We start from the raw sequence: 15,728 nt of genomic DNA, 5'->3' as shown, positions 1-15,728 counted from the left end.
TTTACAAATGCTGTGCATAAATTGAAAAATTGAATTGCCATTCAGTGGTGCAGTTTCTTTCAGTTACCCTTTCACCTTTACTTTGAGAGGGTCTTCATATTTTTGTTTTTGTATTTGTGTTAGGCTTTGGTTTTTCGTATTATCTTTGGATTTTTATCAGTAGTTTTTTTTTTTTTTTTTTTTTTTTTTTTTTTTTTTTTTTTTTTTTTTTTTTTAAATATTGCGCACTGAGGATGGTCAAGCGGAAATTTTGACCGAAACATTTGGAATGTAATCTGCGTTTTTCACTGGTTCATATTATCCTCGTTTCTCTCTTCTTTACGTTTTTTTTTTTCATCTCGAAATGAAAGTACCAAGAACTCTGAAGATACGATCTGAGTTTTTGAATTCCCTAAGCAGAGACTTGCACAACCACATGTTGTAAATAATTAGGAAAGAAAAAAAGATCAGGAATTTCATTTTTAACGAAGATGACTCCCATATGCAGTTAGAAACAAGGGTGGAAAATCGGCCAAAAATTGACAAAAATTTATTTTACCAAACCGCTTATTTATTTTCACAGCTCAGCGTGGCAACAATGAAAAAACAAGGAATTACGGTAAAAACTTTTATCATTTGGAAACAGCCAAAAGAATAATCTTAAAAAATCTTTTTTTAGGTATGAACAGACCTAAGATAGGAACAGGAGACAAACAAGCTTCGATTTTAATGCCCTTTGTTCTTTAAGGCTTGGGCCTATGCACATAGAGTACACATTATTTATAATTTTATGTACATAAATATAATATAATTAATTAATATAATAATTAATATTATATTAATTATTATTATATTATATTGATTAATAAATTAACTAATATAATTACTACATAAATTTATAGTAAGAGCCAACAACAGTCAATATGTGAAAGAAACATGAGTTCAAAGTAACAGAGACACTATTTTTTTAAAAAACCTCTGACATCCAAAAATTTTCGCTTTTTTATTGGTTTAGTATTTCACAACGGGATTCAAGAAAACCAGGTGTTAAAAAGTGTTGAGTGTTGAGTGTTGAGTGTTTCCTTGACTTATTCAATTTCCTTATCTGGCATACGATTCAAGTGTGATTGGCTTGCGAAAATCTGTTACAAACGTAAACCAATGAAGTTGAAGTACTCTTATAACTGTGAAACTATAAGAAATAATTTTTCTTTTTAAGTTTTCTCATTTTAAATTATCACCAAACCGGCACGAAACCTTTTCATTAGACTTTGTTAGCAGTAATTTTATGTCTTTTGATTTTTTTTTTAAACTTAGGAACTAGAAATAAGCTAAACCCATTCATAAAGGCCAATGGTAGGCTTAGGAGATTTCCTTATCTTCAATTTCCAATTTCAATTTCAATTTCCTTATCTGGCATACGGTTCAAGTGTGATTGGCTTGCAAAAATCTGTTACAAACGTAAACCAATGAAGTTGAAGCACTCTTATAACTGTGAAACTATAAGAAATAATTTTTCTTTTTAAGTTTTCTCATTTTAAATTGTCAACCAAACCGGCACGAAACCTTTTCATTAGACTTTGTTAGCAGTAATTTTATGTCTTATGATTTTTTTTTAAACTTAGGAACTAGAAATAAGATAAACCCATTCATAAAGGCCAATGGTAGGCTTAGGAGATTAATCAATTTGAGGACCAGAAAACACTATGGATATTTTTTAAAGTCTGGTTTGGGTCACTATACTTGATGGTAACCTCTCTGGAACTATTGCAAAAGCTACTAAAATTTGTAAAAAGTATACGAACGAAAAGGAAAAGTTTCATCCGTTTTTCTTTTGTTATCTTTTAGTGTTTTTATTTCTTTTTATCTGATCGCATCTATATTTGCTTTTTTAAGCTAATTTATTAATGTTTTCTTGGTTGATAAAGGCTTCTGAATGTAACGTCAGAATATTCAGCCCCTTATTCTTTTTTTTTTTCAGTGTCTTACAAAAAGTTTTACCTGCTCATTTTTTAACAATTTTTTTTTGTATGACTATATAAAAGATGACCTTTCAGTTTCCAGATCTTTTGCGAACGTGCCTAAATAAAACTCTACCCATACCCATCTTCTAGAATTATGAGTTGTTGCGGCTAACGGAAAATATAATATCATTTTCATGCGGGTAATGCCGCTAGTAAAATTGATGACTCTTTGTTCTAGCATTTGCTATTGTTTTATAATACTATTAAATCAAGCTTTTATTTGTGGACAAAATTCATCTGGTAGAAGAATAAAGTATTAAATTTAGGCACACGGCCACATCCAGGGGGTTGGGGGTTTGAACCCCCCTGAAATAGTAACAAAAATGATTATAAACAATTTTTATTCATTTTTTTATCCCACCCCCCCCCAAAAAAAATTCCTTTCTATAATCCCCCTCGCGAAAAACATTCTGGATACGGCCCTGTTTATGTGAGCTGTAAGGTCTTATCTAAAGGATGGAGACTACCGGGTTTGAACCCCACTCAAAAAATTTTCTGGACCCTTAAGAAAGTAGAAAAAATGCATTTAATCTACTTTTTGATGCGTTTTATATGGATTTTTTTTGTAGCCCTCCCATCAAACAAATATGCTTTTCTCCCCGAAAACAAATCCTGGATACATTCTTGGTTACAGTGGCGGTTTTGATATCTTTTGAGCCCGGGGAAAAACCTTGATTAAGCCCCCTTGTCTTGCAAAGATTTTCAGGCCTAATTTTAGCGAAATTTTTATTTATTAGCGCAATTTTCCATTTGTTTAAATCTGACTTATCTTAGTTTAACCTCTGCAAAATTATTAATTATCCTATAAATACGAACAGTTTTGAATGCAAATATTATAACAAATCAAATTAATTCAATTCGGTCTACTTACTTTTTCAAGGATGGAGATGGAGAAACGGGAAAAATAGAAATTTCGGATTCAATTTGCTTATACTTACTCCCAACTGCGCCCACAACTTTATTATATATTTTTAAACTATTTTATAAACTTTATTATATATTTATAAACTTTATTTATTATATATAAATAAACAAGGACCAGGTTACTGGTCGAATGGGACCAAAGTAAAAGGTTTGAAGGCTCATGTATTACGAAAAAAAGAAAAATTTAAAGAGAATGGGAAACTTGCTGTGAGTGGGAACCGAAGCTAGAGTTGAAAAAAAAGAATCACCAGCACCATCTAGCGTTTGGCTCAAAACTGCTGCATCTTAGCCTTTTTACGTACTTCAAAATGCAAAGGAGGGTAAAATAAGCAGAATTCGATAAACAGTAGACCTAACAGCTTATTTCAACTTGGTCTGTCAACATTTCCACAAGCTAGCCTACCTTCTCCAGGCTGGATTTGACAGAAAATAGTTCTTGAATGTAAGAAATACAAGCTAATAATCACATAGATTTTTTAGGTTTAAATAATGCTTTATTGTAGATTAATCATATCAAATATCCAATTTTTTTTTATATTTTATACGTTTTAATGAAGCCGCCACCCCCTACATCGTGTGTGACGCTAATAGTTTTTAAACCCTATCTTCCAACTTTTTATGCTTTCCATTTTCTCCTGGCCCATACATTACTGAGAGCAAAAAAGTAATCAGAGTCTAAGGATTTATGTTAGTCCCGCTTCTCCGGGAAGCGGAGTATAAGTCAGTAGTATAAGACTACTGACTGTTTTACCACTTTAGATCACGGCCAAAAAATGGTTTTGGGGGCACATTGATTGCTAGCATTGAATAAATAAAATAATTTAGTTTATTCAAATGAAAGTAAAGGGTGATATTGAAGCAAAAAAAGAACAGAAAATATTCCATATTTGAGGGGGATGTCCTACCTCTTCCTTAACCTTCTGTCCAGTACGCTAGAGTTTTACAAGGGCTTTACTGAAGAGAAATCTGAGGGCAACAAATATAGATGCGGGGGGGGGGTAGTAGGTGCAAGCTTTTTGCTTACCAATCGCCTTCATAGCCTTAGTGGAGTAAAACTCTACTCCATTCTTGAGGCAATGTGAAGTACTTTCTACCTCATTCGCTCTCTCTTTAGGCAATTGTTCTTCAAGCATTAGGATATAAGGTCAAAGTTTATTGCAAAAGACAGGAGGTTGATAAGGGGGGGCAGTCCCTTCAAACATAGGATGGCTTCTGTGGGTTTTAAGTTTTGATTTCATTCCTCATTTTCGTTTGAAACAAAACTTGAAAAAGCGCCATTGTAGTTGTGTCCCTGTGTCCCACCTGTGAATATATATGTATATATATATATATATATATATATATATATATATATATATATATATATATATATATATATATATATATATATATGAATATATGAATATATGAATATATATATATATATATATATATATATATATATATATATATATATATATATATATATATATATATATATATATATATATATATATATATATATATATATATATATATGAATATATGATATATATATATATATATATATATATATATATATATATATATATATATATATATATATATATATATATATATGTGTGTTTTTAACTACGTAAAAGTTGCGAATAAACAACATTCTTGGCTGTCCCATTGTCTGTGCATATAAATAGATTGTCAGGTTTACCGACTCTTGAACATGCAACATATAATTGTCTATGGGAAAAACAATCTGTATTCAGATCTATACCTCATTATTCTAATGATTGCCCTTGAGCTTTGTTTATGGTGATTGCTAATCGAACATTCCATGTGTCCCCGTCGTCGTTTATATATCCCCCTGTGCCCCCCGGCGTCCCCGTTGTAGTTGTGTCCCTGTGTCCCGGTCATCATTTGTGTCCCGGTGTCCCGGTCTGTAGTGTCATCTTATAATGACGTCATATACAAAGCCTTATATACATATAATGTCGCCATATGCAAACCCACAAACAAACAAACATGCATACATACAACTTATTTTTATATATATAGATATAGTTTCTTTTTTAGTTTTTCTTTTTTAGTTTTTCTTTTTTTTTAGTTTTGCAGCTTTTTTAGTTTTTTAGCTTTTTTTTCTTTTTAGTTTTTTACCTTTTTTATTTTTTTCCTTTTTTTAAGTTTTTTCTTTTTAGGTTTTTTCGTTTTTTAGATTTTTTCTAGATTGTCAGGTTTACCGACTCTTGAACATGCAACATATAATTGTCCATGGGAAAAACAATCCGTATTCAGATCTATACCTCATTATTTTAATGATTGCCCTTGAGCTTTGTTGATGGTGATTGTTAATCGAACATTCCCTGTGTCCCGGTCGTCATTTATATACCCCCCTGTTATATTCCCTATGTCCCGGTCGTTATTTGTGTCCTGGTGTCCCAGTCTGTAATTTCTCTTTGAGTATCCCGGTCGTCATTTATATTCCCTATGTCCCGGTGTCCCGGTCGTCATTTGTGTCCCGGCGTCCCGGTCTGTAATTTCGTCAGTCGACAAACATGACGTCAGTCGACACACAAACATGACGTCAGTCAACAGACAAACAACTTATTTTTATATATATATAGATATATATTCCGGATGAAAGGAAGCTAGAGGTTAACAGTCAAGTAAACCCATATTCACGTTACTGTTGATTTAATTCATTTTAAGCACCTTTAATAAAAAGTTTGAAAATTTGGCTTGAACTTAAAAGTAAATTTTTAGAGCCTTAGGTGCCTCCCCTCTTTATAAAAGAGTCCTCTGGCCTCCGTCCTAACAGCTGCTGCGCAACCATGCAATAATCTATAACTGTTAGTTTTATCAGAAGAAGTGTTCTATAATAGCAGAGAGTTTCTAATGGACTCTGTGTGTATTTACGGATGATATCAAATCTGTTGAAATTTTTAGTTATGGTGTAAAAAGATAGAAGCAATTTGAATTCATGTAATGACCATGTATTTAACTTTCTTTTTTGTTAGGAGCAAAGCCAGTGTAGGAGTAGTAGCATCTACTCCTGAATTGAGCATTCATAAATGAGCGTCTACTACTCGAGTATAAAAAAAGATACTACTTTGAATCAGGAACCCGATAAGCCTCCAAGTTATAACTATATCAAACGTTGCAATGGGATCTGTGCCAGAATAAAAAATGATGGTAAAATATAGAACTGATATTATTTTGGTAGTATCTACATGTGGCCCCAATTTAGTTTGATTCTGTGAATATAAATCTCCATATATATGAATTATTTTGATAGAGTTTATCCCAATGAAAGCAGCAAAGGCTAAGAGAGAGTATTGAACTGAATGAGAAGGTAGAACTCTCATATGCTTCGATTATGCAGATGGTTTGAGTGTCCTAGATAAAAATGTTAGCAAAGTGAATACATTTTTGGAGGCTTCGAGAGTTCAGTGTGCAAGAATAGGTTTATTAATTGATGTTAAGAAGACTGAGTCGTTTAGAGTATGAAGAAGTGAAGTCGAAGAGCTGATGCTAGGTTACGAGAAATTGATTAAGTTGATAACTTCAGTTACAAAGGTAGTACTTTTAGTAAGGCTGGTTGATGCAGTGATAAAAAATAGATTAGCCATGGCTCTGGACATTTTATTGATGTTGAAAAAGTTTGGAAGAATAGGAAGACAAGTCTCCGAACCAAGACTAGATTACTGGCAGCTACGGTAATGACAGTGGTTGAGTATATTTCTGAAATATTGGCACTCTTGAAATCAGAGAAAGAATCGTTAAATGTTTTCCAAAGGAACTTGTCCACCGATAGTTTCAGGTACCACTTTTACTTTGTTGGTCGTATGTTAAATAACCAGCTGTATAAATATGAATTCTATCCCACTTCCTAGGGCTATAATGAAAGAAAGTTTTGGTTGGATAGGACCAGGGGCATCGTTTGGGGAGGGGAACAGAGGGAGCCGCCCCCATTAATGTGAGAAAAAATTATTATATAACCCTGCCCCTTGACTATGTGGATATGGACCCCTCTTGCCCCCCCCAATAAAATTGTTGGAGATTCATCACTGGATAGTACGTTTCGTGGATGAAGTATGATAGATCAACAAAGATTATTCTTTTTAGCCAACCACTTTGTGTCAAACAACAAGCAGACCATCCCCGAATCAGATGGGAAGAGGCCATGAAGAAGGATTTGAAGGGAATTTAAACTTCTTTGGATGGGTTACAGATTGAAGAAGAGATTGGCAGAAGAGCATAGCTATGGTGGCTTCAGGCGACTTAATGTTGCAGTGAGTTGGTATAAAAAAAAATAAGAAAAGGAACTTAAAAAAATACACATTCTTCGAGTTGCTGAAAATATCGAGATAAAATGAATATTTGGTTCTACCCTTGGTTTCATATATCCGAGTATGTGATATTTTATTTATAACAGTTTCTCCGTCTTTTACCGAAAAGTTTTCTTTTGGAATTATTTCACTTTCCTAAAATATGGTGTATATAATCTATCATCGATCAGATGAGAAAAACAAAATGTTTTCCTAAGAAAACCAGCACTTCATTCCATCTTTCTTCCATAAAGCAATTTACCATTACGAGATTCGAGGAAATGGTTCTTCCACTGAACTGTGAAACTCTGAAGGGAAATTGTAGATTAAACGAGAAGCATCTGAGATTAAGTGTAGGTCGGATAAGGCCAAGCGTTGGTAACAGGGGAAATCATCCGTAAATTATAGCTTATGGCTGTGAAAAAGACATTAAAAAAATATTCAAGTCAAGAAACTCCTTGAAAGAAATATTCGATAGCTTGGATTGCGAGGTTTCGAAACTTTTATTGGGTTTCGAAGGTGGAACGAAGGGACTAGGGATTCTTATGTAGTTGTATGACTATGAAGTGTCTTTTTTCAGAAGCTATTCCTGTAGAACCAAAAATACTATACATAATTTATGTAATAAAAGAAGAAAATAAAAACCCTTAGCCAGAACAATAACTAAGGGAAGAATAGATCACATTTTTACACATTTTTGCGTTTTTAACAATTAATTGCTGAGCGTACCAATTTTCATTTTCACTCTGGGAGTGAACACCAAAATTACCCCTATGCGTATACTCCTACTAAAAAAGGTATAAAGCTCAGCTGAAAATATTTGTTACGAGAGGGTTACATTTTTTAGTAGAAATTAAAATTTTCAGTATCAAGTCGTTCACAATTTCTCAAAGATCTTTGAGAAATTTGCAAAATTTAAAGGTAGCAAAAAAAATCAATATTTTTATCTCTATCGTGTAGGATCTACACGTGCATCGTGTATCGTGATGGTGTATAGGGTATTGAACTACATCTGGGCTTAAGAGCTATATAATCATTTGAGCTATCACAGTTTCCGGAAGAAGTATTTAAAAAAAGTAGTCCCAGTCAAAAGCAGTTGCAGTCGTAGTTACTAGCAGTCGGAGCTGCAAGTAGTTGTAGTCACAAGTAGTCGAAGTCGCCAACAGTCACCATCGCAAGTCATCTTAGTTGCAGTCGCAAGTAGTCTCAGTAGCAGTCACTATCAACAGAAGCTGCAGTGGTAGTGGCTCTGAATGTTTCAAGTTAATACCCTTAACCATTTATAAAGTATTGCAGATACGCCTTTTTTATCACTTGAATGCGCATACCATCTTTTAATTTAGCTCATCATACCCTCAACATTCCCCCAAATTTCATCTCAATACTGTATCCATTTTTCGAGACTCAGGCTCAGACATGCCTCCTTTTCCTTATAACCAACCTTATGTTTAACCAATGGGCAACTTATATAGCTTACAACCCTTGACCTAGGGGCTATGGTGCATTATGTCGTCTCCAAAGACTCAGTTATTTGACCTTTGGCCTGCTTTGAACAAGAGAGCCATTCCAAAATTATTATTGAATATTTTGAGGAAGAGCAGCTAAAAAAGGGATGGGAGTTCTGGCTACCCCAACGACTTTTTAACGTCCCCCTCAGCATAGCCCAAAAATTTCAATACTTAATGCCTCAGTCGGTCTGTTTTTACGGATGCACTTTTTGATACATTGGATGCATATAGTGTCTTTCGATTCAATTTAACATGCTCCTCAGCATTCCATGATCTTTTACCTTAATACGTTTAGCCTTTTCAGACGCGCCCAGAAGCAAACATCCCCCTTTTTTTCTAGTGATACATTCTGTATGTAGAAAACGGACAAGATATAAAAGTAAAACAGTTCAAAATAGGGATGATACCTTTTTATTGACAGTGAATAGATATAAAATTATTTAACTGGATATTTCGAACACATATACAGTGTTCATCATCAGCAGTAAAACTAAAAGACATGAATAAAAATAAACAAAATTTATACCTAATAAACTAATTACATAGTTTATTGCTCTTATTTTTTTCAATGCAACAGCGTTGCTCAATTATTCTTGAATAGAATTTTTTTAATTTCGATTGTTGAACAGAATTTCCATAAACAGAGATACAGGTGAATTTGGATTGAACTCAATTTATGATAATTTACTGAGGTCAAATAAAGTACATATCACCTCACCTAAGAGCTATGACCTCTGTCCATGTAATATGTCAGATAATTCTAAAGAACCGGAACCGAAAAGGTCAAAGAGATTTGCCTCCGCTGTTGCATTGAAAAAAAATAAGAGCAATAAACTATATGTAATTAGTTTATTAGGTATAAATTTTGTTTGTTTTTATTCATGTCTTTTAGTTTTACTGCTGATGATGAACACTGTATATGTGTTCGAAATATCCAGTTAAATAATTTTATATCTATTCAGTGTCAATAAAAAGGTATCATCCCTATTTTGAACTGTTTTACTTTCGTCATGGAAAGGCAGTTTGGTCTTCGAAGTTATCTAGGACAAGATATAATTTACAACTACTACCCCAGGGGTTTCGGGAGGGGTGTTGCATCCACTGAGACATAGCTATTAGATATTTTGACTACTTTGACGTAAATGATGGGGTATCTAAAAAGGGAATAGGGAACTGGTTGTCCTTCGATCCCTCGTGAACATCCCATTAACATACCCTTAAAGCGTCAACTTAATAGCCTACCCTTAGCCATTCCTTAGATATTGCTGATATTCCCTTTTGACAACCAGCATGCACAATTTGCGTTTAGACTATCTCCGTTATCCTTCTCAACATTTCCTTTAATTTTTGCCTTAATACTCTAAGCCATTCTAAGGATCGAGGATCAAACGTGCCCCGTGTCCCCATTTACTAACATTTGGAAACATTGAATACCTTACCCCAGGGCTTGTGGGGTGTCTTGTCAACCCCGGAGGTATAGTTATTTGACCTATGGACAAACTGACTAACTCAAAATTTTGATCAGATGTCTTTTGGGAAAAGAGGGATAGAGGGGGGCTGGATGCCCTCCGATCACTTTTGAAACTTACAATGGACACTATAAATTTTAATTTCCATCGAATGAGCCCCCTCCAAAGTTTATACAGCCACCCCTTCCATGTGAAGTGACTTCAGAAAAAAAGCGAATACATTGAAGCCTTATAGCTTTTTATTATATGCAACGCTAGAGACTCACCTCTGATATGTGGTTGTATAAGTTCCCACTTAACCAAGTCCAAAATTCGAATTTATTTTCACTGTTCTTTGTAGTTTAAAATTCAAAATTATTAGATTATGTCGAACAGCGAACCCTGGTAACCCATGTGCAATAAAACTGTTTAAATTGTGTTAGAAGTTACCTTAATCCGGGCATTTACACGAATTTAACTAGTCAGTTTTTGATTACCAGTTTAATTTCGATTAAATAGTCTCAGCGAAGTCTCAAAGTCTCATAATTTTTGTAATGCAGTGAGTATAATCATTTTTATGCTGTTTTATTTTTAATTTTATTTTCAATAATCTATTTATTTTAAATCATTTTATTTTTTAATTTAATACTATTTGTTTCTAGCCCCAGCACTTTAAAAAATAATGTACAAGCTTCTTTATTCCTTTACGTAAATTTCTGCTAGTGTCATGAGTTATAATTTTTTGGAAGTTTTCTGAATTATAGACTAATTGTATATGGTTAATTTTACACTTAGCGCGAGTTAAGCAGGCCCAGCTTGTCAAATCTTTATGTTATCATAGAGTGGAAAAGCTTTGACAAATAGATTAGCTTAGTAGATTAATAGATTAGTAGACAGCTGAGAACTGACTCATTCTTCAAAAAGAGAGATTTGGAACATTCAAGTGGATTACCATTGATTCTCTTAATATTCGTTTTAGAACATAATTGCTCTTAATTCTGGTATATAATTTCAAAAGGAAATGTTCCCAGAGATGACTAAATATCCTTCATCCATTTACATGTGTTCTAAGAAATATCCTCAACAATCATTTCATCAGGATCTTAGTTGTAAGGGAACAAGTGCTACTTGGATGCATATAATTGGTTATTTGTTTGAAAGAGAATATAATTCGTACCATAACTTCCAGTTCTGCATTAATTCTTGAGCAAATTCCCAAAGATACTTTCGCAGACACGTTTTTCGTTTCAATTGAACTTCAGGAAATGAAAAATGAAAAAAAGATACGTTCTAATGAATATACTGAACAATCATTGTTATTATTATTATTGTTATTATTTATTGGAAACCCGTCTTCAAACAAAAATAAATGACGGAACACTACAAAGAAAAAAAAGTAAAATATCACTGTACAATTACGAAAACGTAACTAAGAGACGAAATAGTCGGCTCCAAGCACGTCTTGAAATCTTTTGATTGTGTTTTTCCGTAAGTTTAGTAAGGGCTATAGTAGGATCTGCTATGCAAAGACCATTGATGAGCTTTGAATTGTGTGTCCAAATTGGATATCTAAGTAGGTATTTTGCGAAACTGAAGAAAGTGGAGCGGATTTTCAATTTATCAGCAATAGTAAGAACCTTCCAGAAGCGTGCAATGTAGAGGATATGAGAGATAGCAACAATGTTGTGCAGCGTTGCAAGATAACGATAATGTAGAGGATTTGAGATATAGCAACAATGTTGTGCAGCGTTGTAAGATAACGATAATGTAGAGGATGTGAGAGATAGCAACAATGTTGTGCAGCGTTGCAAGATAAAGATAATGTAGAGAATGTGAGAGATAGCAACAATGTTATGCAGCGTTGCAAGATAACGATAATGTAGAGGATGTGAGAGATAGCAACAATTTGTGCAGCGTTGCAAAATAACAATAATGTAGAGGATGTGAGAGATAGCAACAATGTTGTGCAGCGTTGCAAGATAACGACGATTGAAATGAAGCTTAGCAGAGACTATGGAAGCATATGAAGCTAATATGTGACGTCTCATGCCCTCTGTTAGGAGAAGACGAATGTTCGAAATGGTATTTCCATTGAAAATACCAAGGTAAAGGCCGATTTCTTGAGTTGTAATTGAACAACTGAATGCTACTTGGACGCATATGATCGATTATTTGAATGAAAGAGGATACTACTACTACCATGACTCCCAGTTCTGCCTTAGCTATTGACCTAATTCCCAGATATACTTTCGTAGACCCTCTTTATTGCATTTTGTACCTACCTGTAACCCTGCTACCTTGGACCAGGTATGGAAGCAATAGTATATCTCCTGAAGGGAGGAAATTTGGGAGGGTGGGGGCTAGTAAAACTGTAAAAACTGCCAATTATACTGAAAATACAACAGAATATAATAAAAATTAACTCATCTTGATAATTTTTTAGAGGGACTGCAGGCTCAGACTTATGTGCTTCTTAAAGCATAATAACCCATTGTTTCCAATCCTTAGATAAAACAATAGGTAGGAGCAAACGATAAATAAATCATGAAAATTACTGATATATGTCAAATAAAATTTGTCTCATTATATGACTAAAAAATGAAACAGAGTAACAATGGGCGTGGTTTAATTTTTGATGATTTCTTTTGCTTTCAAGTTTGTCAGGGGCCCAAAAAGATTACAACCCTTGGTATAAATTTCTCTTCTCAGTGGTTCATGACCTTTTCTACTTTGTTGGCTTGTAACAAAAGACAAGAACTGGACTTATGGTAAGAAAAAGGGCATATACAACCTACCCAATATAATAAAATTCCAAATGAGTGTTCTAAGAAACATTCATGATTTTGCTAAATGAATCTATTTCATAGAAGTTATCAAAATTTGAAAAATTGTTCTTAGAGTTTGCAGATTGATTGAAAAACTTAAAAAAAAGACAAAAAAGAAACTGTAAGAAATGTCAAGCTTCCGTTCATGATAGGAATACAAATTTGATGTTCCAGTCCATGCCCAAGCTTACCTAATTAAGGAGAATCTAGACCAAAGTAATAAACGGTGATCACATGACAACACTGCTTAACCATTTACAAATGCTAAGCATTACACCTTAACCATTCACCTATCACCACCACCGCAGAAAAAGGTAATTTCAAATTTATTATGGATATTCTGATGATAACAATAACCGATTTTATGCTCCGCATTCAAAATAGATCTTCCCCGTAGGAATGAAAATGAACAATGAACAACCTCGTGGACATAATCTAAACTGTTTAATAATCATTGCCACTAAAGTAATTTTAAAAGTCATCACAAATCTAATTATAATCATAACACCAATTTTATATCTTTAGATATAGAAGTCTATAGATATAGAAGATATAGGACTTAGAAGTCCATATCCAAACTTACGGGTTTCAGAACAATCTGAAACCCGAGCCAAAAGAAACGACAGAGCCAAAGAAACGACAGCGAATGATCGTCACATGGTTAACCAGTGACTTAACACCGTCATTACGGAAAATATTATCAGGTGTAAAAAGTTATCATGCTACAGCGATGATGACAATAACAATTTTATGTTTCCAATCAATCTCTGAACTTACCAAAATAGATTTATAATGGATATTGTGACGATAACAATAGCTAATTTTATGCTCCTATCATACCACATTCAAAAAGGATCTTCCTAGTAGGGATGAAAATGAACAGTGGACAACCTTATGGGCATAGTCTAAACCGTTTCATATTCATTACCACTAAAGTAATTTTAAAAGTAATCACAAATCTAATTATGATTATAACACCAATTTTATGTCTAAGTCCATCTCCAAACTTACAGAGTTCAAAACAATCTTAGCCTAAGAAGCAGTAGCGAACAATCGTCACATGGTTAACCAGTAACTTACCACCGTTACTACGGAAAATAATATCAGATGTAAAAAGTTATCATGCTACAACAATGATGACAATAACAAATTTATGTTTCCAATCTATCTCTGAACTTACCATAATAAATTTATAATGGATATTGTGACGATAACAATAGCTAATTTTATGCTCCTATCATACCACATTCAAAAAGGATCTTCCTCGTAGGGATAAAAATGAACAGTGGACAACCTTATGGGCATAGTCTAAACCGTTTCATAATCATTACCACTAAAGTAATTTTAAAAGTCATCACAAATCTAATTATGATTATAACACCAATTTTATGTCTAAGTCCCTCTTCAAACTTACAGAGTTCAAAACAATCTGAGCCTAAGAAGCAGTAGCGAACAATCGTCACATGGTTAACCAGTAACTTACCACCGTCACTACGGAGAATATTATCAGGTGTAAAAACTTATCATGCTACAACGATGATGACAATAACAAATTTATGTTTCCAATCAATCTCTGAACTTACCATAATAAATTTATAATGGATATTGTGACGCTAACAATAGCTAATTTTATGCTCCTATCATACCACATTCAAAAGGGATCTTCCTCGTAGGAATGAAAATGAACAATGAACAACCTTATGGACATAGTCTAAACCGTTTCATAATCATTACCACTAAAGTAATTTTAAAAGTCATCACAAATCTAATTATGATTATAACACCAATTTTATGTCTAAGTCCATCTCCAAACTTACAGAGTTCAAAAAAATCTGAGCCTAAGAAGCAGTAGCGAACAATCGTCACATGGTTAACCAGTAACTTACCACCGTCACTACGGAAAATAATATCAGATGTAAAAAGTTATCATGCTACAACAATGATGACAATAACAAATTTATGTTTCCAATCTATCTCTGAACTTACCATAATAGATTTATAATGGATATTGTGACGATAACAATAGCTAATTTTATGCTCCTATCATACCACATTCAAAAGGGATCTTCCTCGTAGGAATGAAAATGAACAATAAACAACCTTATGGACATAGTCTAAACCGTTTCATGATCATTACCACTAAAGTAATTTTAAAAGTCATCACAAATCTAATTATGATTATAACACCAATTTTATGTCTAAGTCCATCTCCAAACTTACAGAGTTCAAAACAATCTGAGCCTAAGAAGCAGTAGCGAACAATCGTCACATGGTTAACCAGTAACTTACCACCGTTACTACGGAAAATAATATCAGATGTAAAAAGTTATCATGCTACAACAATGATGACAATAACAAATTTATGTTTCCAATCAATCTCTGAACTTACCATAATAAGTTTATAACGGATATTGTGACGATAACAATAGCTAAATTTTATGCTCCTACCATACCACATTCAAAAAGGATCTTCCTCGTAGGAATGAAAATGAACAATGAACAACCTTATGGACATAGTCTAAACCGTTTCATAATCATTACCACTAAAGTAATTTTAAAAGTCATCACAAATCTAATTATGATTATAACACCAATTTTATGTCTAAGTCCATCTCCAAACTTACAGAGTTCAAAACAATCTGAGCCTAAGAAGCAGTAGCGAACAATCGTCACATGGTTAACCAGTAACTTACCACCGTCACTACGGAGAATATTATCA

General features: G+C 33.5%; 1 long non-coding RNA gene across 6 annotated transcripts in view; it reads right to left on the bottom strand.

The window, feature by feature from the left end:
- Positions 1-15,728, bottom strand: part of LOC136029892 (uncharacterized) — a 268,714-nt gene that overhangs the window by 178,525 nt on the left and 74,461 nt on the right. The window lies entirely within an intron of this gene.

Source organism: Artemia franciscana, chromosome 8 (assembly GCF_032884065.1).
Source record: "Artemia franciscana chromosome 8, ASM3288406v1, whole genome shotgun sequence".
Classification (NCBI taxonomy): Eukaryota; Metazoa; Arthropoda; class Branchiopoda; order Anostraca; family Artemiidae; genus Artemia; species Artemia franciscana.
The sequence above is the reverse complement of the archived record's forward strand: the minus strand, read 5'-3'. Positions and strand labels throughout refer to the sequence as shown.